The 24,525-nt window shown below is 39.2% G+C and overlaps 1 long non-coding RNA gene across 1 annotated transcript; it reads left to right on the forward strand.

The window, feature by feature from the left end:
* The first annotated feature begins 660 nt into the window (after positions 1-660).
* Positions 661-24,274, forward strand: LOC134296759 (uncharacterized). Its single transcript, XR_010003610.1, has 3 exons — positions 661-1,144; positions 2,111-2,297; positions 20,628-24,274. It is a non-coding gene; the product is annotated as an uncharacterized LOC134296759 (long non-coding RNA).
* Positions 24,275-24,525: the final 251 nt, after the last annotated feature.

Consider the following 24,525-nt stretch of genomic DNA (forward strand, 5'->3'; position numbering starts at 1 on the left):
TAGAATAAACCACAGGATTATGAATTTACTTCAAATATAAAGTATTTCCACGCCATGATAGAAGTCAACTATAGAGCTCATATTTTTCCCAGGATTCCTCTTTCTCTAGGCATTGCTTTAATATAGGTTGAAAATCAGAGATATTTATATTAAATTGTCATCAAAATTATTTCTCCACAGCTCATGATGAAATCTGGGGTTATTTTGATCCTAAGAATTAATTAGCAATGTGGTTTTTCAAACATGGAAGATTTAAGAGTCATTCCCTTTAATCACTTATTTTCAAAAGATTGGAACCAAAGCAGTAGAGTTTTTAAAAATGATTGTTCATTTTTCTTTGTTAATTCAGTCACCGCAATTGCAACAGGGGCGTCAGTTTTCACATTTTTTGGGTGGATCGGTAGCCAATCTTCCAGTAACACCGCTGAATGACGGAACAATTTCTTTTGCACTATGTCAGAAAACTACTCATTTAGCTCCGCTTACCGTAGCTCGAGTTTCCCGAACATATTTGAAATGCTTTTGGCTTGACGCTAAAAAAGCCAATTTTGTGTTCTCCTGTCTTCAGTTTGCGCTGATTTTTATGCTGTAATAATAAATAATGACATCTTACAGGCAACATTGGGGGGAGCAGAAGAAAGAGGACAACCTAATGAGGTGTTTTTGGTAGCTGATTGGATTCTTTCTTCATTCTTTGCCATGAAATAATATAAAAAAGAAGTTCTAACTTGGAAAAAGGTTGCAGTACAGTTTAGCGGAATACATTCTAAAAACATGCCTGGGATCAAGTTGCCTGCACAAAATATACATTGAGGACCTTATCACACAAACCTGCTATTTTGCTATGGTTGTGTTGATATAAGACGGATATCATGTTAAGCACTCTCAATAGTGCTCTTTAATAGTACAGTTGTGCTGATTTGCCAATTCATGCTATTACACCCTTGTAGCTCTACCATTCCACACTACTGTTGTTCTTTATTTTTTTAGGACAAAAAGGTAAATATAAATAGAAAAGAAAAACAGCCATCTTGGGAATAATGAGAAGGAGGGGCAAAGAGGGAAAGCAAGATAATCCCATCTTCTGTTGTCACTTTACTGCTGGCATGCTGCCATAGAAGCGGAAGGGATCTTTCACATCAAGGTAGGTTTTGGGAATATTGTGGGATTGGGAGCTACTGATTGGTTTGAACTGCTATAGTGAGAGATGGGGGAGGGGACCGAAAGGAAGAGGGATGCACATGGCATCATATGATAGTGACTGCCATCAAATGTGATGGTTCATATGCAATGCTGGTTTGCCTGCCTTGTGCGATAAAGTCCTTGATCTCCCGGAGATTTAAAAGGATGATACTAGATTTATGCTTCAAACAATGGAATTGCAGCCAAATGATGACTTCCCACCTCATTATAGTTATATCATTCTCCTACAGCTGACAAATCAGCTAGTTGGCCATGTATTGTCCTTCCACAACAAATTTTGGAGTCGTTTCCTCCATATGTCACCAACAGGATTTCAGATATAATTTTTCATTTTCTCTTTCTTTTGTCTCATGATACTGCCAAAATCACAAGATGAAGAATTTCCATAATCACTACCAGTGGTTATCAGGTTTGGATGTTTCTTGCCAGATGACATTCTAAGTCAGAATGGTATGTGAAACAAATTTGATCAGTTGTCTTGAAAAAGAAACCACAAAGCTATTTTCTGGCTGGTTTGAGTAATTTCAAGCAATCATCTTCACACAACTGAATGGTGATCCAAATGTTATGGGAATTTATCCAGCCTACTTATTTCATAAGTTACAACAGACTTCACAAAGACAGTTTGAGTAAGAAGTGCACCACAAATAGGGTACTGCTGTTTTCCAGACAATTGGAAAATGTACCTCTATCTGTTCATAATGATCAAATTTGCTCTAGTTTTATCAGCTGTACAGGTTGCCAGCTTCTTCCTCTCCTTTTCTCTCTATTATTAGCTATTATATAAGGTAAATTCCAGATTTTTGTGGTCCAGTAATAAAATATGCCAGTCATCCCCAGTGTGTCTGTAGAGTTGCTTTAAGCTACACAGTATTAATTTGACTGTTCTTTTTTCTCTTTTTTTCAGTAGCAAAAGATCCAGAGGCTACCATACCAACGTACTGGCCTCTGCATGGTCCAGGATTTTCTTGCTAAAAATGAATACTGGAACTAACTATGACAACACTGTAAAAAAATTAAAGTTGTTTTGGGGAGCATTAATTCCAAGATTATCTTTGCCAGTTGGGAGATTCTGGGAATTGTCAAACAAAAGGGTAAGTCTTCCAAGCTACACACCAATGATGTTCAGAGATATATCCCATGGAAAAAGACAGATCTGTGCCCCCTGGTCAAATCTAATAGAGTCCCACTTATTAGAGACACATTTGTGATTATGTCAGCAGCAATAGTATGTGAAATAGCAAGTTGTTCATGTTCATGGCAATATATGGTGGTTCATTGGGCAAATGATGATGATGATGATGATGATGATGATGATGATGATGATGATGATGATGATGATTATTTCTTACCCAGCTCTCCTTGTGGCTTGAGGTGGGTCACAGCACAAGCAATCAAACAAATATTGAAAAAATTATATAAACACACATATTAAAATGTAGTTCTATAAAACATATCACACATCCACTTTGAGACCCTTGTCTTTCCCTCTTGGTACTATCACCAACAAATTGGGTTTAAAAAAAAAAAGCTTATCATTGAACGTGTATCTAGTTCACAAGGTTAACAGATTTCTTAGAAGCTTTCAAGAAAGCATGATTTATCTTTGAAATAAGTCATATACTTCATGTGTACCTTTTTTTTTTACATTTTGAGAGATGATAGGGGCTACAAAACCAGACTTTGACATTACATATTGTCCAAAAACCAGACTTTACCCAAATGGAAGTAAGCATCCTACCATCATGGTGTAATAGTTTGAGCATTCAACTAGAACTTCTGGAGGCTAGATCTGAATCCCTGCTCAGCCATGGAAACCCATTGAGTGATCCTGGGCAAGTCACATTTCCTCATCTTCCAAAGACAAAAAAGCCATTTCTCAACAAATATGGTGAAGAAAACTCTGTGATAGGGTCCCCATGAGTTAGAAATTATTTGAAGCCACACAGTAAAAATAAATGCCATTATCTCAATAGCAAATTCAGCAGAGTGATGGTATGGTAGGATGTGCACTTTAGGATGTTTAGGAAAGCAATGCTAAAGTGGTTGCCTATCTGGTAAACATGAATGCATCATGCAAACTGAAAGTGAGATATTATTATTATTATTTTATTATGACACAGCAAACAAGATAGATATGCTGGATTTCATATCACAAAATCACAAGTCGAACACTTCCCAAGTGTCTAGGACTGTGTGATGTATTTTCGGATGATGCGCGCAGATCCCAGCAGGGTGGCCTTTTGCAGCTGGCAGATCGTAATTTTGTCAATGTCTATTGTTTCCAAATGCTGGCTGAGATCTTTTGGCACGGCACCCAATGTGCCCATCACCACTGGGACCACCTGTACTGGTTTCTGCCAGAGTCTTTGAAGTTCAATCTTGAGGTCCTGATAGCGGCTGAGTTTTTCCTGTTGTTTTTCGTCAATGCGACTGTCACCTGGGATGGGGACATCAATGATCCAAACCTTTTTCTTTTCCACAACTGTGATGTCTGGTGTGTTGTGTTCCAGAACTTTGTCAGTCTGGATTCGGAAGTCCCACAGTATCTTTGCATGCTCATTTTCCAATACTTTTGCAGGTTTGTGATCCCACCAGTTCTTTGCTGCTGGCAAGTGGTACTTGAGGTATAAGTTCCAATGAATCATTTGGGCCACATAGTTGTGCCTCTGTTTGTAGTCTGTCTGTGCAATTTTCTTACAGCAGCTGAGGATATGATCAATGGTTTCGTCGGTTTCCTTGCACAGTCTGCATTTTGGGTTATCAGCTGATTTTTCGATCTTGGCCTTAATTGCATTTGTTCTGATGGCTTGCTCCTGGGCTGCAAGGATCAGGCCTTCTGTCTCCTTCTTCAGGGTCCCATTCATGAGCCAGAGCCAGGTCTTCTCCTTATCAGCTTTTCCTTCAATTTTGTCAAGGAACTTTCCATGCAATGTTTTGTTGTGCCAGCTGTCAGCTCTAGTTTGTAGTGTGGCTTTCTTGTACTGGTTTTTTGTCTGCTGTGCTTTGAGGAGTTTCTGATTTTTGACTTCAATCAAAACAGGTTCTTCACTTTGCTTTACATATTCTGCCAGGGCATGTTCTTCTTCTTTGACTGCTTGTTTTACTTGCAAGAGTCCTCTGCCCCCTGATCTTCTAGGCAGATACAGCCGGTCAACATCACTGCGAGGGTGCAGTGAATGATGAATGGTCATGAGTTTTCTTGTTTTTCTGTCCAAATGGTCCATTTCCATCTGTGTCCAGTTTATGATGCCAGCAGTATATCTTATGACAGGTATGGCCCAGGTGTTTATGGCCTTGATGGTGTTGCCTCCACTGAGCTTGCTTTTGAGAATTTTTCTGACCCTTTGTGTGTATTCCTTGCTGACCACAGTTTTCACATGTTCATGCTTGATGTTGTCCAGTTGTAGTATGCCCAGATATTTATAGGCCTCTGGCTGGTGACACTTTATTGTTTGGCCATTAGGCATATTTATGCCCTCACTTTCAATGATTTTTCCCTTCTTCAATGCCACTGTCGAACATTTGTCCAAGCCAAACTCCATGCTGATATCAGTGCTAAAGATTCGGACAGTGTTAGTCAGAGACTGGATTTCAGTTTCCGTTTTTCCATACAGCTTCAGGTCATCCATGTATATCAGATGTGAAATTTTGTGAGAATTCTTAGATGTTTGTTTATTATTATTATTATTATTATTATTATTATTATTATTATTATTATTACCCTGCTTTATCTCTCCCGAAGAAAACTCAAAGTGGCTAAGGAGATTCAAAGCAGCTGTAGCAAATATTCTACTAGACATTTTGATATTTAACTTCTTGATACTAAAAAAAAGCTCAACCCTGAGACCCTAATAAGGCATTTCTAAAGGTCAAAAAGAAATGTCCAATTTTCTCAAAATAAGGACTAGAAAAAAGCGTATCACTGCTAGATGGTCTATATCCAGACCGTCTGTTTTATGCATATTAAATGGTATGCCCATTTCATCCAATCTCCATATCACCCTATGACTTCAAAAGTAATAATAATTAATGCATTTCTTTTTAAATATGATTTCCCCAGGCAAATACATTTTATGCAACTTTTCCTAATACACACATTTTAGTATGCAACCACGAACTGCACTGAAAAATTCTGAGAAGTGAATTAACTGCTGGATGGTAATCTGTAATTATATTAGTCTGGGAAGTATGAATTATATTGACCAATTATTCCTTCTTCCCTACAGCGGGGAAAGTTGGAATATATTAGAGGTAGTGCTTCCAAGAAGCAGAACCAAATCCCATGGTGAAAGAATCAAGGCAGTATTGGGAACCCAGCTGGTGAAATGTTACATCTATGCCGTACTTGGAAGCAATAACAGAATGTCTGAAAAAATGAAATAACTCACAAAACAGGATTGGCCATGCTTCTGGACTTATAGCAAAATTGTAGGGCCTGGGGAGATAGGGACACTTGGAGGCTATTTCAGATAATATTGCCAGAATTAAAACAACAACAATCTCCAACTCTTTTTGTGCATCAAGGCCCCATCTAAACTGATCATATCATGCAGTTTGAAGCTAGCCACTGAAGTACAACATGAAGAAAGACCTTAATGCACCTTAGTGCTCTGTGATTTATGTTATCATTATCTGGGCATCAAACTGGTTCCAAGATGTGTAATAATTTGCACAGTGAAACTATTTTATCAAAATCTGACAAGATGTCAGTGTAGATGCCTCTCCTGGTCATTCAATATATTCTACACCAGGAGCAGTAAAATTTGACCTAAGATATGCATGTGCCCGTCACCCCAAGCACGACCCCAGGGCATCTGCAAGTCTCCATTCCTTCTTTTTAAAAGGGTCATAAATTGCCTGGAAAGCTCTCAAACCAGCATGATATCACATCATAACTAAGAGGGTTGGGCTACTTTGTCCTATCACAGCATCTCAATTACAAAACAACTGCAGAAAATTGGCTGACATATAAACAAGAATGACTTCATAATGTGTTCCCTCCCATGCAAACAAACACATCCCCTGTGATAGCCCACCTTTCTAGCCCCTCTCCCTCATGAGGGAATTTGGATACTTTTTTTTTCAAGAGTAAAGTAACCTTATAAGGTATCCATTGAGGGCATATTTTTGCTAGTGTATTGCAACCAAATGGACAAAAAACTTTGTTGTTATTGTTGTTGCTGCTACTTAAAAATAGTGGAGGACAGTAGAAATTAATACAAGTGGTTGAAATAGAACTGGCTATCATGTGGAATGCAGCAAAAGGAATGGGCAACACCAATATCTGCCACTAGGTAGGATTGCTAGAACTCAAGGCCTGGCTAGCAAGTCTTCATTTTTTGTGGGTTATTTCCAGGCAGGAGACAAGAGTGTAAATTCTCTGTTTCTTCAGCTTTGTTGAGCTTAGCTCCAGGCAAGAGGCAACAGCTGGGTATAAATCTCTGACTCACCTAGTAAAACAGAAAATATTACAATTTGCAAGGCTGAAATGATACCTTGTTTGCTTAAAAACTTGCAAAGACTGTCCTGTGGGTCTGTGTATTTATTACTTAGGCATCTACACCAGGAAGGTTACTCTACGGCATATCTGCATGTATGTGCTGGATCTGGGGCCAGTGTCCAGATGATATAGTGGACTCAAAACACATCAATTCCACTGGAACACCACTTTATCCTCTGCAGCTAAACCAGGCAATCCCAATTGGATGGCCCCCCATCAGGGTCTGCCTCCAGGGGCAAACCAAGAATGGGCAATTTGGAAGTCCCTAAACAGACTCAGAAGCGGAGTGGGCAGATCAAAAGACAATCTGGCAAGATGGCACGACCTGGAGGAATCCTCCACCTTGTGTGACTGTGGAGCAGAACAAACAACTCCACATATGTATGCTTGCCCACAATGCCCTGCCTCATGCACGGAGAAGGAGTTGTTTAAAGCTACGGACAATGCAATTGCTATTGCCCACTTTTGGTCTAAAACCATTTAGCTGTTTGTGATTCCTTTATTTTATTGCTTTTAAACTCATTTATTATGCAATGCTTTTGACATGAAATAAATAAATAAACCTGGACATCATCTATTGTTTCTGTTAATGTCAGAATGGAGCATCCATATGAGCAGCAAGAAGGAGGAGGTTGCTATAGCCTTTCCTTGCTGGTTGTGTGGGTACCCCATTCTGCCATCAGTAGACACAATTGCCATGGCCAGACACTTGCTCATTTGGTTAACAGTGAGCACTGCAGCAGTAGAGGGGTGCTTTGAATGCAATTTCCTGCTTCTTGGCAGGGGGCTGGACTGGATGGCCCATGAGGATTCTTCCAACTCTATTATTCTATGATTTTATGATTCTATGAAATGATCCATCCCCTTTCCCTGCATTGATCAGCACAGGAAAAAGCAATGGTGTCTGTGTGGACAGGACATTTTTAATGCCATAAAGAAACCATGCTTAACCTGATTTTGGACGGCAAATAAAGTCAACCTTAATTAGTTTTTTGAAGCGAGATCATATAGGAGTACAGCCTATATTTCAAAGGGACCTATGAGTCAGTAGGTGACTTGAAGGCACATACATATGTATGTATGCATTCATGACAAACCCAACCAGTGGTTTGTGATCTTAGTTTCTTCCAACAAACCATAGTAGAGAATAACTAGTTTCCAGTGCTATAGGAAGGTCTGGTTATTTTCAAACAGGAACTCTTACTTCTTAAAAACAAGATGGCTTTAATCTTTTATTTTTGGATGTATGTCAAGGAGGATATGGGTACAGGAACTGAGAGAGTAGTCCATTTCACCTATGTTCAGTCACAATTCTGTTCTATTCATCTATAGTAAAAATTCATGTTCCTATTGAAATCTGCATTTAAGTACATTTTCATGTATTTTTAAATACATTATTAATTTTTAAAAAAATATTTAAGTATGGATCCCTAAAGATATTTTTTCTTAGAATCTTTAAATGCATTTGAATACATTTCATGAGTGAAGTCCTGAACTACAATGTTGGAAAAAGTTATCTGTAGGATATGTTACACAATGAACGTTTGCCCCAGAGATGTGGACCAGGTTGGTTCCGTGGAATATAGAAATATCAAATTCCTAACACTTGCTGGTAGGGGAGGGATGTGAGCAAATAATAATAATAATAAAAATAAACCCAAGACTTGTAGCTCAATCTGTATATAATGTTAAACCGGGTTTAGAATACGAATGGAGCACCTCTGAACTGGGCTCAAGAAAACAGCACATATTTCTCTGCGTTTGAATTGTTTGGAAAAACCTAAACAGAAAGAAAACAGTTGTACATTCAAGATGGGGAAATGCTTTTAAGGTGTAACTTTACACACACATGTGATAATTGTTATGAGCTATGCAGAAATTTATAGAAAAGGGTCTGGAAAACCTGTTTAAATCTGAGGTTTTTTTTTTTTTTTTAAGAAATTCCAACAGCTACTAATTTAATCAGCCCCTCAAGGGGATAAACCTTTGCTACAGTCAGGGCAAAATTCCTCTGCCATCCAGAAACATGCCAGGGCTAAGTAACAGCCTCAATACATAAATAATTTAAAGCTGTGAAGTCAATTTCCTATTCTGGCTTGCAAATGTGTGTATAATAATGTCATAATTAGGCTGCAAGATAAGGCCAATATTGTATGGAGGAATAAATCAAATATTGATTTATCTATCTATCTAGTAAAATAGTCTGCCCTTTTTATATAAACTCAGCATTTTTAAAAAAAATAAAACAATTAAAAGCCATAGCCCTCAATGCTACTGGGTCCCAAAGTTTTGCATTTAATATTCCTTTTTCTTTGGGCTCAGAGTAGCTATCCTGTCTACTTCCTAGTGTTTCAGGAATTTTAGGAAAATATTATGCACATCCTGAATCATATATGAAGAAAAATTATTTGAGGCTATACATGGCAATAATGTTCTCAAATATTCTCCCTGTGGCCCCACAAGAACTTTGTGGTCCTATTTTTCTTTGGTGAAAATTGGGAGGGATTTTTGGTCGCTTTTTCAGGGATGAGGCCAACATTTGGGCATACTTCCAGAGATAATATTGGGAGCTACTGTTCAAAAAGGTAAATTGTTCTAGGTCAGGCATGGGCAAACTTCAGCCCTCCAGGTGTTTTGGACTTCAACTCCCACAATTCCTAATAGTGGGTAGGAATTGTTAAGAACATTCTTAACTCGATTAAATGAGTTAATTTTAAAGGAGGAGTCATTACCACTATCAAGAAGTGGAAGCCGAAGGTTCTTCATGCCATTGTTTTGCAATGAAAATATTTGTATGTCCCTTAAAATGGCAGCACAGTTGTATCCAAGCATTAGGCAGAATTGGGTATTTGCAGGGTTCGATACAAAGTCATTATTATTGAAATGAAAAGCCTGTTTTCCCCAGCAACAGTGGAATTGCCCATACAGTAGAGTCTCACTTATCCAACATAAACGGGCCGGCAGAATGTTGGATAAGCAAATATGTTTGATAATAAGGAGGCATTAAGGAAAAGCCTATTAAACATCAAATTAGGTTATGATTTTACAAATGAAGCACCAAACATCATATTAGACAACAAATTTGACAGAAAAAGTAGTTCAATACACAGTAATGCTATGTAGTAATTACTGTATTTATGAATTTAGCACCAAAATATCACAATATATTGAAAACATTGACTACAAAAATGCATTGGATAATCCAGAACGTTGGATAAGCGAGTGTTGGATAAGTGAGACTCTACTGTATTAGAAGTATAGCTCTGCAAGAAATAAGAAGAGGCAAAAAATAATTTGTAGGATCCATATAGGTTCATTTTAATGGACCTTGATGCCTCCCCCCACCTGATATCTGCAAGCCCCCTCTTCCAAATTACATTATTTCCTGGCTTTAACCTAAATATCACTAAAATTGGAGTCCCCAGTGGCAAAGTAGATTAAACCACTGAGCTGCTGAACTTGGTGACTGAAAGGTTGACAGTTCGAATTAGGGAGTGGGGTGAGCTCCCACTGTTAGCCCCAGCTTCTGCCAACCTAGCAGTTGGAAAACATGCAAATGCAGCTTAGAAATGGAGATGAGCACCAGTCCTCAGAGTCAGACACGACTAGACTTAATGTCAAGGGAAAACCTTTACTTTTACCTTTATCACTAAAATTGAGCCAAAATCACTGGATAATACAATGGTTTTGTTTCTTTCTGGCCCCGCATCACTAAAACATTTCCCCAAAATATGACCAGGAGCAACGAGGGAGCAGAGGGATGGGGGATTGTGCTCTTTTGCACCTATTCTGGAAAAAGCTGAGCAAGCAATTGGACTAATGTTACATATACAAGGCTGTGCTTTGTTTAAATCTGGCCTTTTCAGCTCATAGGCTTCCACAGTCAGTACACTGACCAGATGGGCAAGCATGATTATGATAGATAGTAAGCATAATTTTATTAAACACTATTTAAAATGGGGATGTTCTTTTAGTCTACTTTGCAGCACAGAAACACTTGCAGCAGCAGTTTTATTTTTGTACATTACTAAGAAATTCGCCTTAATGTGGGACCTTCAGGTTGCCTGTCAATTTATGGCAACTCCATGCATTCATAAGGTTTTCTGAGGCAAAGAATACTCACAAGTGGTTTTGCTTTCCTTCCTTTTAAATATAGCTTATAGCACTTGTATTTGTTGATGTTCTCTCATCTAGGTACCAGACAATGCAGATCCTATTGGGCTTCCATGATCAAACAGGATCTGTTGCCTTTGGGGTATTTAGGCCTATCATGTATAACATTAAGATAACTTTTTTTTTCATGCAGACTCTTGTCTCCCTTCAAAACTTAAACCCTGTATTTGTCCAATAATCTCTCCCCTCCAGCCAGGCAGAAAGAGAGCCATCAAATCCCATTATCTCAAATCCAGCCTCATTTCTTTCCTCCCATACTCTTTTCCTGTGTGGACCAAAAACAGCCACTAGACTTCAAATCAAGCAAGAACAGCTTAGGAAAATTTTCTCCATGTTTGAAGCCAATCAACAGTGATGATAGATGATGCTCCTGCAGCTATCAGGGAGAGGATTCTAGACTAATCAGCAACCAGAGTGGCAAAGTCCTTTGTTTCAGACTGCTGTCAGAGCGCTATAAATATTTCTGTATGTTTGCATACAGTTTTTGGAGTTCCGACTCTACCGACATCCGCTTTGGCCAAAGTGAATAAAAACACCTTCCCCGTCGCTGTTTTATTCGGTCCTTTGGGGAGTCTTGCATGCCGAACTGTTGAACCAGCAGTTCCTGCAGAGCTGAAATCACTCAGCATCCTTCTACCTCACTAGTCCCACAATTTCTCCCACCCTCGTTCTCAGCCAACTGTAATTCCATATGTAAATATATTAGCAACGGAAGGAAGAAGATTAGCAAGTGGAGCATTGCTCTTGACAGCAACCATCCTTTGGCTCTTATGTTTAATCTGCAGGTGGAAGTGAAAAGGAAGAGAAATGTGTATTGTTTTGGAAAGCAGAGTGGGCACAAGTTGTTAATTTGTAATGATTGGCAGGTTTAAATGACAGAAGACTTTTAAAGATGTGTAGAAGAGACAACCAACACCATAATTCGTTTTTTTACACATTACCCCTTGTTAAAGCTGGAAATCTCATCTGTTGGAGAAAGGTAAATATACATAAGAGCTAGTGACCAAGGAAATAACAATAATTTTAAAACTTATTTTTTTTCGTGTCAGGAGCAATTTGAGTCGCTTCTGGAGTGAGAGAATTGGCTGTCTGCAAGGACGTTGCCCAGGGGATGCCCAGATGTTTGTGTGTGTGTGTGTGTGTGTGTGTGTGTTTATGTTTTTACCATCCTTGTGGGAGGCTTCTCTCATGCCCCCGCATGGAGCTGGAGCTGATAGAGGGAGCTCATCCACGCTCTCCCTGGGTGGGATTCGAACCTGGCAGCCTTCAGGTTGGCAACCCAACTTGGTGCACCAGTGACTTCAAGCAGTAACAGCCTCACCAGGATCCCATGAATTCTGAAGGTTGTCTTGTATTGTATTATAAGGCATATTCCTTATTTGAGGGCTGAAAAATTGTCCCTTATAGGGCTGACAGGTCTTCCTTATGATAAGGGATAGCCTTTCCTTGAAGTCTGGATAACCTGTCCCTTTATCTCAGTGGTTCTCAACCTGTGATCCCCTAGTTGTTTTGGTCTACAACTTCCAGAAATCTCAGCCAGTTTACCAGCTGTTTGGATTTCTGGGAGTTGAAGACCAAAACATCTGGGGACCCACAGCTTGAGAATCACTGCTTTATCTCGACTGAGTGGGGTGTCAAATATTCAGCCTGTAGTGCTCTTTTTGCTCCACAGTGCATCTAAAGGAGGTAATAGGACTTTTGAGAGCTTTTTGGAGCAATGGAGCTTTTGAGAGAGGAATTATGTCTGTGCAGGGGAAAGCATTGGAGCTTTTCCTCCTGCAGAATGCCTCTTCACTTATCTGCAGGGCATAACAAAATCCATAATTCTCATCCCAAATCCTGCCCTTGACTTGTATACAAACTTGACATAAGTACATATCTGGAGAATCCTCAACGTCTCAGAGGAGAGATGACTTGAAGCAGGTGTTTTTCTCCATATATAGGGCCCAGTTCTGAGGATTATCAAAGACATGCATTTGTAAACAGAGACAAATACAATCTCTATTATATGGCAGAAATGTTTGTCTGCAAACGGTTATGCAGAACTACATCAAATATATTGTTCTTATTAATGCAGTTTCCCAGTCATGCCTCCCTGTTGCCTTCATTTTCTCCTCTACTGCTATCTAAAGCAACAAATCCCATGTGAATGCAGCTCAGAAGTGACGTTGATATTTCAGATAAGCAAAGGACCAAAGGTGAACCCAAAGAGCTAGGGTCATGTTTTTTTCCCCTCTGAGTGTACACAGAGTGGTCTTAAAGGTCACTGGTTTCAAGCCAAAACCATAAATAGACAATTTATAATAATTTATTAGTGTCCCCTGACAGAAACCTGAGATGCTGACTTGAAAAGCCAAAGGTTATTTTGCACACTTGTATTCTCAGCATCTGAATTTTTCCACAAAATAGAACAGTTTCCCCCAAGATGTAATTTTTTCATGTTACATTATATTACTGCCATACATGCAGGACTGTATTACTCTCAAGGAAATAATTGTTTCAACAGGCATAACAAATTAAGCAAAGTAACCATTGTTATTGTGGAGTCAGGGAAAAGAACAATAATGAAAGCAAAAGCATAGTCAGAATACAATGTTAAAACTAGAAGGCTATGTTTATTGAATTGTATTGCAAGATGGAACCTCACTGAGATAACTGGTAATATCATGGCTACTAGGCAAAAGCTATCTTGGATTTTGGGCTATTCAAATCATGTTAAAAACAAAATATGGAAGCAAAATCTATTAGTCTACATATGTATGAATTCACTTAAATGAAGATTTCCATTCTCCTGACTATTTTATACCACTCAGGAGTTGGTTTTGTGGTTTTCGCAAGACAGTAAAAAGGTTTCCACTGATCTTATGATGCATCAGAAAACAGATGAACATGAAGATGTAAAAGTAGAAATAATAGTAGTATTTTTGATTTAGGCAGTATTGATAGAGTGTGTGTGGAGCTTTTTTTGGAGGGGGGGAAGGAGCCAATCTCTAAAAGGCACTGCTTAACATTCTGCAAATCTACTAAGGACAAAAGAGTTAGCCAAATGTTTAAGTGGAGCATTTTTCAGATCAACAAATAGATAGTCTAAGAAGAGAAACATAAATGTTTCTCATAGTGACTTTCACATACACAAAAATGGCACTTCCTTTCCCTTGTCTGGCCTGCCCACATATCTGATAAGTAGATTACTATGTCACAACATAGGCCAGAAACATTATTTAGTTATCTGAATAAATGAAGCCAATCAATATTGGTTTGTCCCATCCATTTACACTGTCTTCTTATTTTCTATTGGTCAATAAGAAATATGGGTGTGTGTTTTCTAGCCACATCATTCTGGATTTTAAAGCATGTGTAGATAGGGCCAGAGAGAATATTGCATGGAAAGGGAAAATGCAAATCTCCTCCCCCTGCCCCTCACACACATGTCCTCTGAAGTTTGTTACATCACATGGCCCTTTCAACACTGCCAGATAATCCAGTTCAAAGCAGATAATCTGGATATTATCTGGAAGTGTAAAAGGTAAAGGTTTCCCCTTGACATTAAGTCTAGTTGTGTCCAACTCTGGGGGTTGGTGCTCATCTCTATTTCTAAGATGAAGAGCCAGCATTGTCCGTAGATGCCTCCTAAGTCATGTGGCCAGCATGACTTCCAGGAACACTGCACAAGCAGTACCTATATATCTATTTACATTTACATGCTTTCGAACTGCTAGGTTGGCAGAAGCTGGGGCTAACAGAGGGAGCTCACTGTGCTTCCCACATTCGAACTGCTGACCTTTTGGTCAGCAAGTTCAGTAACTCAGTGGTTTGACCTGCTGTGCCACAAGGAGCTCCATCTGACAATGTAGAAGGGGCCTAAGTTGAGGTCTTGCTGCGGAAAATGAACACAATTTAAGCAAAACTATTTTTTAGTATTCTGTTCCAGACATTTTACATTATTAGTTCCAATAGTTAATAAGTTGCTGATGTGTGTGTCAGGGGTATTTCCTTATCTTTTTTTTTTTTAGCCTTCTATTTCTCTGGAACAATCACTTGTGATTTCATCCATGAGCACATAAAGCAGAAAAACATAAAAACTTTCCTCTGCTTGATCCAATACAAATTCTTTGAGAAAGGGACTTTCTTCCCAATTTTCTACAGCTCAGATCTTGGCTTGTCTTTTCAATAAATACTAGAAGAAAGAATTGATGGGTTATTAATTTGCTATAATTCAATATAAGACCAAATGCTTCCTCCCACTCGCACCCCCAATGTCAGCTTTGTTATACCCTCAAATCCTCAGACTCTCTCCAATTTCATGTCTCATACTCAACACAAATAGTGAACAAACAAAATATGAAGCTGGAATGAGACATGAGGATATGTGAAATGGAAGTACATGTAGATTCTTGCAGATGCTTGGGTATACAGCATTTCAGATAAGGAATAGCCATCCTGTTGTAGTCTGTTTCTTCAGTAGACACAGCAAAGTCCTCCCTTAGTTGCCATTTTTCACTCGCTCACAACCCTTTTCTGCCTAAGAAATAGTATAGGTCTAAAACCAAATATCTACTGAAAATAAATCAGCATTTGCAAGGCCTTCTAACTGACTGATTTTCCTTTTTGTGGAGTCCACCGCACACAGTTACCAACGGATTTGTGGGTTACTTTTTTACTGTTAAATTTTACTGTTGCCAATTTTTTTGTGATCCCAACATTGAGCTATTTGGGATTGGAACCCATAGTTTAAGTAGCAGTGACTACAACTTCAAAAATAACCCATTTCACTACATCATAGTACATTAGAAGGCTTGAGCATCCATGGATTTTAGGACTGGTGGGGGTGTTAATACCAAGTGCCCAGTGTGTTTTATATGCCACTAAAATATACACAACGTTTCATGAGAACCTCCCCGCTCCATAAAATCAAATTTAAACATGAACAAGAAGAAAATACAGGTGGGATCCAGGGAAATACAATTAAATCAAGAGTAAGAGATTTTATATCCCTAAAGGCATGGGTATTTATCATTCATATCCTTGTGTAACACCCTACCCTCTAAGTCTCTGTGTTGTTCTGAAACTGAACTGCATTTTTGCAAATTGTTCTATCATGTTACCAACAAGCATCCTGCCTACTTTTTCATAAGACCCATGCTTTTAATACTCCATAGTGCCTGAAGGAATCAGTCAGATTAGGTACAAGTTTTCTCCTGATGAAAAGGTTTTAAGGGAGGAAATGATATCTTCTGAACTAATTTGTTAGTCATGATAGTAAGAAAAGGGAAATTAAAGTTGCTTAGTCCACAAATCTATAAAAAGATTGGGATTTTCCAACTGAAGGATTTGTTGGGTTTTTAAATTAACTCTTCCCTTTCCCCCCTAGGTTATTTAAGAGCTTTTAATCTTTTCAAGGAGCCCCCAGTGTTGCACCAGTTTAAACTGCTGAGATGCTGAACTTGCTGACCAAAAGGTCAGTGGTTTGAATCCAGGGAGCGGTGTGAGCTTCTGCTGTTAGCCCCAGCTTCTGCCGACCTAACAGTTCAAAAACTTGCAAATGTCAGGTACCCCTCCAGTGGAAAGGTAATGGTTCTCCATGCAGTCATGCTGGCCATATGACCTTAGAGGTTTCTATGGACAACACTGGCTCTTCGGCTTAGAAATGGAGATGAGTACCAATCCCCAGAGTCGGACATGACTAGACTTCATGTCAAGGGAAAACCTTTACCTTTACCTATGAGCTTATTGCAAATGTTTTGTTCATGTGTAGAACATTGATGAAATCAAGAAGAAGATATTAATGTCAGGGAAAAACCTTTTCCTAATCTTTTCCATTGCATTTTAATATTTTGCTCAGGGGTGATATTTTTAATGTTGCAAATAGTTTAATTCTATTTTAAGATTTAATTTTGTGTATTTTAAATTATATTATTCTTTTAAATTATAAGTTGCTTTAAGTCCCCCTTTTTTTTAGGGAGGAGGTATGTCAGTCTCATCATCATGCCATCAACAATGCCACTCATGGGAATTAGTTTTTTAGCATACACAAAAATGAATAAGGCTTCTTGTAAATGTGAATGGATAAATAGCATCCAACCTATTATTATTATTATGTTTATGTTTATGTTTATTTATACCCCACTTTTTGCTCCACAAGAAGACTCAAATACTTATGGAAGACCTCAATTCTTTCTCATACCAGAGAGATTCCATTTAATTCTGATGAATACAGTATGACCCCAATATCTACAGGAGTAATATTGGCTGTTTCATTTAGCCACATCCAACAAATATGCCCTTTGTAGACTCTCCAGCAAGAGTCTATGATATTCTTGGGCTAGAAGTTCTTCACTGGAAAAAGGTTTGCTATTTTCACTGCCTTTTAATGCATTATTATTCATATATTTCGAAGCTTAGAAGCATTACTTTTTTTAAATCACAATTGCCAGAATTCCCCTAACTGGTACAAAACTCTGCTCAGCAACTTTTATAAAAGCAGTAACTTTCCCAAGCTCTGTACATGGGAGACTGAACCTTACAAACAATAAAAGGATAGAATGGAGCCATGTAATTAAAATGGCACCTATAAAATTTGTTTAATGATTTGGTAAGATTGTCTTTAGTAGTACTTTAGAGGAATAGGGGCTAAAGCACGGGAAAGTAGAATTCTACTGCTATTTGACATTTGGCCTTTCTCATCTCATTCTAATTATGGAAGCTATTTTAAGAATACGAGAAGTAAAAGAATTGAGGAAGAATTCTCCCTCTCTTACATAGCAAGTCATAAAACCTTCCAAATATAGAAACTGAATATGAGTGTGCAACTCCACCATGAAGGAAGATTTACTACCTGGATTGTTTGAGGTGTCAACATCTAACTCCTCAAGAGACTCCAGTTGATTAAATTTTAACAAAGTGGCATGTTTTGCTTTTGTAAACTATTTCTTGTTCCTTCTCTAGTTGAAGAGATGATGGAGCAGATAAGAGAGAGGAAAAATACAAATTCTTGAGAAAAGGTCTAAGTTTAAGATCTCACATTCAGACAGGCTATGGCCAGCATTTAAGGGTGCTAATGAAAAACTTGTGAATCTGCAGGTCCAAGAATCCACAGTCCAATCTCCTAATCAGTGCACTAGACTCATAGCTGGAGTAATACCAAAGCTAATGTTGGAAACCATCATCTCCTCCTATTCCACTGCCAAAATAACTCATGTCATAAAAAGTTTCCCCACGTTAAAATAAAATCCCTTTTCCATGTAATTTGAACCAATGTGTATGGGTCTTTCTCTTTGGAACTCGATGAAACAAATTTATTGCATTGTATATGTGGTAATAGGACTCCATGCAATTATGCCGTTCGCATGACCTTGGAGGTGTCTGTGGCTCTTTGGCTTAGAAATGGAGATGAGCATCAACCTTCAGAGTCGGACACAACTAGACTTCATGTCAGGGGAAAACCTTTACCTAAATGTGTCAGACTTTGAAATGCATACTTTCATAGTCAATAGATGGCTCTCTATTTGAATACCACCAGCAAGAGAAAATACACAATCCATTTTGGCCAGTGTTTTCCACACTTGGGCTCTGCATATTGATATCCATGTTTAGAAACCACTGCTAAATGATGCATGAAGAAAGAGGGTTGGAAAAAAGCTAAGAGAACAGGAAATAAGTCACCCTAAACATATACTGTTCTTAAACTTGTATTAATTTGTATGCAACCTAGCAAATAGAACGTAATCAAGACCTTCATATCTGTGGAGGATATGTTTTTGGCTAGACTGTAGTTACCTGAAGCTTGGATATGACTGAATGCTATTAAAGCACCTAGAGATGTATAGAGAAATATCCTGGTTGGGGATTTTGGTATCCTCTCTAAGAATTTCCTTGATCCTCCTCTGCAATTCTGTGTTAACCTCTGAGGAAACAAACCATAGAATCACCTGGAGGACCTAGTAAATTCCTAAATATACCTTTTCCATCTAAGTAGAGTTAATTGAAACCAATATGTGTTTCATGATTATGGGGGGGGGGGGGTCTTTTTGTATAACTCTTTGATAGTTTCTTAAGAATCTAACATTTAAAGTAGGCTCATCACCCCAGTAACATTGGAGCTAGGACAGCGCAGAAGAAGACTTTGAACCCATGCACCTGATGAGTGTCATACACAGAAAGGCTGTTATTATGGTGCTACCCAACAACTACATCCCAAATTCACGGAAATGTCAAGAAAGATCCATTGTGCATTGTGAGAGTTTTAGTTGGAAAAACCTCCAGAGAAATGTGTTGCTGTGATTGTAACCATTCTTGGCAGCCCCAAGGAATTTGATGGATACTGATTTGTGTTTATAATATTGTGTACTTTCACTGAAATGCAAATTAAAATACAATTGGACATAAGCAGGGAGACGGGAAGCTGGAAAAAATCCATTGAACTTTTAATTGGTTTCTTTTAGGCTAGGCTATTTTTATTTTTGTTAGAGAAACTGGCAAAAATGTGAGGAATTGTCAGTTCCACAGAACATGTAAGAAATGAAATTTCCTCACATTTCTCATCAATCTTTCTGTGTCATCTTGGCCACAGATTCAATACTGTCAGGCTGGATGTTAAATAATCTGGTGTGAGCAAAGAGTCATGAACCAGACAGTAGTTAAGATCAAAAAGTAAGTCAGGACTGAAGGTCAAGCAACAAGGTGAATAAGATTTCAGAATTAAAGAGCAAACCATGAAAAAGGAATAAAAATAAGTGAGAATACAGAAACACACTGGTGCCCAGGCAAGATCAAACTAGGACAGCCATCTGTCTCATATTCCTTTCTGTTCAAGAATACATAGCGGCCAGTCTTGGTGGGCAAGGTCTGTTAAAGACCTAATGGCTGCTTCTTGCAATTCAGTCATTAGGGTTCATACAGTTTCAATAGCTCCTGAGTCTAAGGGGGGATGCTAGTGGCTTGAAACCTATGTTCCTCTATCACTCTTCCCAAGGATGCTGGCACAGAACTGGCCTGAGACATTTTGCTGCCTGAAGCAGAGGGCCAAATGGTGTTACTATCTATAGTCAGAAAAGGCATTTTTATAAACTATCACTCAGATAAATGCAGGAGAATTTGGAAATTCTCGTTCACTAAAAGTTTGGGATGGTAGTTTAGTAGGACAGGTTGTAAAGTCACAGAGCTGTGTACTCCTAAAGAAGAGTATGGACACGAAGTTCAGGAGGAACATTAGGAGGCCTCTCCTTGATGCCCCATGTTGGATGAAGCAGGCAGAGCATGACACTTTGCCTGTGTACTTACAATTTCTCTGCCTGCCCCATCAGCTGTCAAGGCTCAGGAGCAATTGCTGCTGTTGATGCAGTGAGGAAGGGTTGTAGAAGAAGGCAACTCAAAGGATGAAGATGCAGCTAATCTTGACTCTAAAGGGAAGAGAAAGGAGGGTGCATTCCTTCTATTGAACCACATCATGTCCTGTGAGGAATAGTTCAAGAACTATGGATGTGGGAAAGAGTACAGTAAAATCCACAGTTTCATTAAACTATGTTTTTTCCTTGGTCTTCCAGCATGTTTGAACCAGAAATCCTTCATTTCAATAAGGTTGGGCATTATCTGTGCTTTCACACATTCATGTGAAATCCAGGAATGTATCTTTCACAGACACAGGATTCATACTGTATATCAAAAGCACACAGTGCTTCAGCCTTCAAAGATCTGAAGGGCAGTCATGAAAAAATGAAGCACATTTCTTTTCCATTTTTTCAAATTTCAGGATTGGAACCAATGGTTGGAAATGGCAAGAAAACAGATATCGGTAAGACACTAGAAGAAACACTCTCATGCTACAAGCAGTTTGAAAAGAGACCATGTGCCTGTTTGATAGTAGCGGGGCTCTCCTTCTCTGAAGGTATTGTATCCAAAGCTGGATAAATTAGACACCTGTGTGAGGGATGTTGTATCTGTATCGTTAACTGAACTGAACAGGAGCTTGTCCTCACTGACATGTAGGGCATGCATCTAAAATTGAATTTATCCTCAATTTGCAAGAACTTGCTAAAATTCATCCATTTCCTCATATTCAGGAAGGAAAGAACTCAAGGTTTAATAATTCAGAAAGTACGGGAATGCAACATTTCCCCACCGGTAGATCTTTTGACTATAGAATGATAAAGAGTAACTATAAAGAATAAATCAATAATATTTGAAGCTATCATTCCAATAGCCTGGAGGCTGGCAGGGTATAGGAGTCTGAAAGTTGTAGTCCAAAAAGATAGTTTCCTGAAACTCTGTAGATTTGTATTGTTAAATGAACATTGCCATGCAAGGGCTGGAATAGCCAAGCCTGCCAAGCCCTCCCTCCCCTTTAATGCAATTATCAAAAATCAGATAGACTGGGCCTATTTGTGCTTAGTCACCCTAAGAAAACTTTAGTAAAGAAAAAATGTCTGAGGCTAAAATATTTTGGTTGTGGTTATTGTTGTTACAATAAGCCAACTGCTGCTTTTAATGTAATGGCCCCTTTGTGTATGTGTCCCTGATGTATGATGTGCTAAACATGGCACATTATTTCACAGAGAACGTAAAGTTCTTTGAACAAAACACAAAGCACACAGCACCCGACTCAGAGGACAACAGACTCAACCTGAAATGCCTGATGTTTACCAGAAATGGACTAAAGCAGGAAAAATAAATGAATGTGTGGGTGGGGGGAACAGCAGGGAGCAGCAGATAAATCAGCCCCTAGTGTGATACCTCTGTTCTAATATGTGTCTTTTTGAAAGAACAGGACACGTCAGTTAACCCAGTAGGTGGACTGAGGACAATCATGAAGCCAGCACCATCTAATAGATGGGATGGGGGAGAGAGATGATTCTGTATGTTGCCCTCTTTTCCTCACGCTGTGATGAGGTGCCTGTGCTCAAGTGCTTAACTGGATATTTCTGAGATAAGTAACTCTAAATTGTGATTTCACCAAACATTGCCCTGTCCTCTTCTTATGACAGTATGGAAAGCTATTCTGGCATTTATCACACAAAACTGCTATTCCATGGTAATCAGGCGATCATTGATGCCAGGATGAGCACTCTCGCTATTAAACATTTCTGCATTTGCACAATTGGTTATACATCTGTATAATCTTATAGCTCTGTCGTTCTGCACATCCCCTGCTCTGTACCTTTTTTAAATAAAAAGTTTGTTTTAAGCGATTTGAAATGCCAGCTAATGTTTTTGTTTTTAAAAAAAAACAAATAAAAATTTAAATCTCAAAATTTACTTCCTCAGGAATAGTGATGGGGGAGAGGAAGAGAGAAAAAAATTCCCACCTCCTGAGCTCGTTTCAGTGCCGGCTCACCCACACAAAGGCAGAACACCCCCATTGTACAAGATAGGTGATGGGAACATAGTATGAACTGCAGCCATTGATAATGAGTTTTTTAGTCAATAGCAGGAGGGTAGGTTTATTACGATAAGGAGCAGACAATGTGATGCACATCATGTGACAGGGATTTAATTCCAGTTTGCTTCCTTTGTGCAGTAAAGTTCTTCTCTCCAATAACATGATCTGCATGGAGCCATGTGGTATAGTGATTGACCTGGGACCCCGGTGGCACAGTGTGTTAAAGCGCTGAGCCGTTGGGCTATGATTCTGGAGCACAGGCTTCACATTCTGACTCAAGCACGGAAACCCATTGTGTGCACTTGAGAAAGTCACATACTCTTATCTTCAGAGACCCTGTTATAAGTTCACTATAAACCAAAAATGACTTGCAGGCATACAGTAATAAAGTTGATTTGTACTTGTTCTTGGGCAGTCAAAAATGAAGTTTGGCACTCAGCATAAGAGTGGAACCATGCCCTTCAGACAGTCCCAAAATATAGTCAGCTAAATTGACCCATTAGCCGAGTTCCTACATCAAACAGGTCGAGCATAACATTCCACTTGTATCATTTTGTGTCTTGCTTTGCAGTGATCGTAAAACTCTCAGGACCCTTCTACACTGCCCCTATATTACAGGATATGATCCCAGATTATCTGTTTAGCCCAGGTTATCTGGCAGTGTTCACTCATATAATCTGATTTTAAAAAGATAGTAGCCCCTGGTGGCACAGTGGATTAAACCCTTGTGCTGGCAGGACTGCTGACTTGAAGGCTGGGTTGCTTACCTGAAGGTTGCCAGTTCGAATCCAACCCAGGGAGAGTGTGGATGAGCTCCATCTGTCAGCTCCAGCTCCATGCAGGGACATGAGAGAAGCCTCCCAGAAGGAAGGTAAAATCATCAAAACATCTGGGCATCCCCTGAGCAATGTCCTTGCAGACAGCCAATTCTCTCACACCAGAAGTGACTTGCAGTTTTTCAAGTCGCTCCTGACACGAAAAAAAATTAAAATAGATAATCTGGAATCAGTTCCTGGGATATAGGACAGTGTACAAGTGGCCTTAGATGCAGAAGGAGCAGCTGGTCTCTGCTTCTTTAGGCCATGTAAACATTGCCAAGTCCAAGATAGCCTTCAGTGATGTGCCTTGCCTTACCAATAGCTGCCTGGTCATTGCCCAATATAGGTTATCGGGCAAAGCCTGATTCCACAGAAAGATTTTAACTTGTGTTTATTGTGATGTCTCATGGGCCTTGTAGTCCCGTTCCTAGTGCTATTGTGGCAGATGAGGAGGAAAACATGGGATTTCCACTGGTTCAGCTTGAATCGGAGCCTCGCCACCTGGAAGATGTTTGTCCTCAGGAAGTTAACCAAACAAGCCTTGGGCAGAATTCTCCCCCGTTTTCCCGAAAGGACAATTATAATAGAGATAGAGGAGTCAGGGAGGCTAATCACCGGAGCCTCAGAATCGCTGCCAGACAATTAGCTGATTAGGTCTGCTTCCTTTGGGAAATTCTAAGGAGTCATGCATCTGGACAGAGTTGGGTTTCACTTCTTGTTCTCCAGGGAAAGTGTTCTGTTGGCGGGAAAACGAGACCCAATATAGGGGTTTTGCCGCAAGGGGAACCTTGCGGAGTCAATTGTTCAGCTTGAGGAGAGAGATCGTGTGTGGACTTCGTATTCCTTGTTCCCTGCTTCCCGGATCTAGTTTCAAGTCTTGCCTTGCTTCACGTTTGCCACGGACCTTGTTTCATGCTTCAAGTTGTCCCGTTCCAAGTCCTTGATTCAGCCAAGTACCAAGCCTATGATCCAGCCTTGTTGTCAAGCTTCAATGGACTAAAGACCTTGTCATCTCCCCACACTATTGCTTGGCAAAGCGTGTGTTTCGGCTAATGGATTATAACTTTGAACTCTAATATTTTATATTGGACATTATTTTCCTGGACTATATTTGGCCTTTCCTGAAAGGTCTGCTTCTGAACTTTATTCTTCACTTGTTTTTATTGACTTTATATATTTCTTAAATAAAGATATTAGATAGTTTCTGGTCTCTGCGCATGGTTATTGGTGCTCCGCAGCCTGGATCCTGACATTTATTACTATGGTTACATAATAGCATCATTCAATAATTTCACAATTACAGCTTCTTGGGTATTTTTTTTTTTAAAAAAAACCACACATCAAGGAGGAGGAATAAAGCAAGCAAGTTGGTATAAATCATTTTTTCCTATTTCAAGTGTGAGAAAGTAAACAAAGGACCAATGCATCTGAAGCACAGAGGTAGTACTGAAATG

This window comes from Anolis carolinensis, chromosome 2 (genome assembly GCF_035594765.1).
Source record: "Anolis carolinensis isolate JA03-04 chromosome 2, rAnoCar3.1.pri, whole genome shotgun sequence".
Lineage (NCBI taxonomy): Eukaryota > Metazoa > Chordata > Lepidosauria > Squamata > Dactyloidae > Anolis > Anolis carolinensis.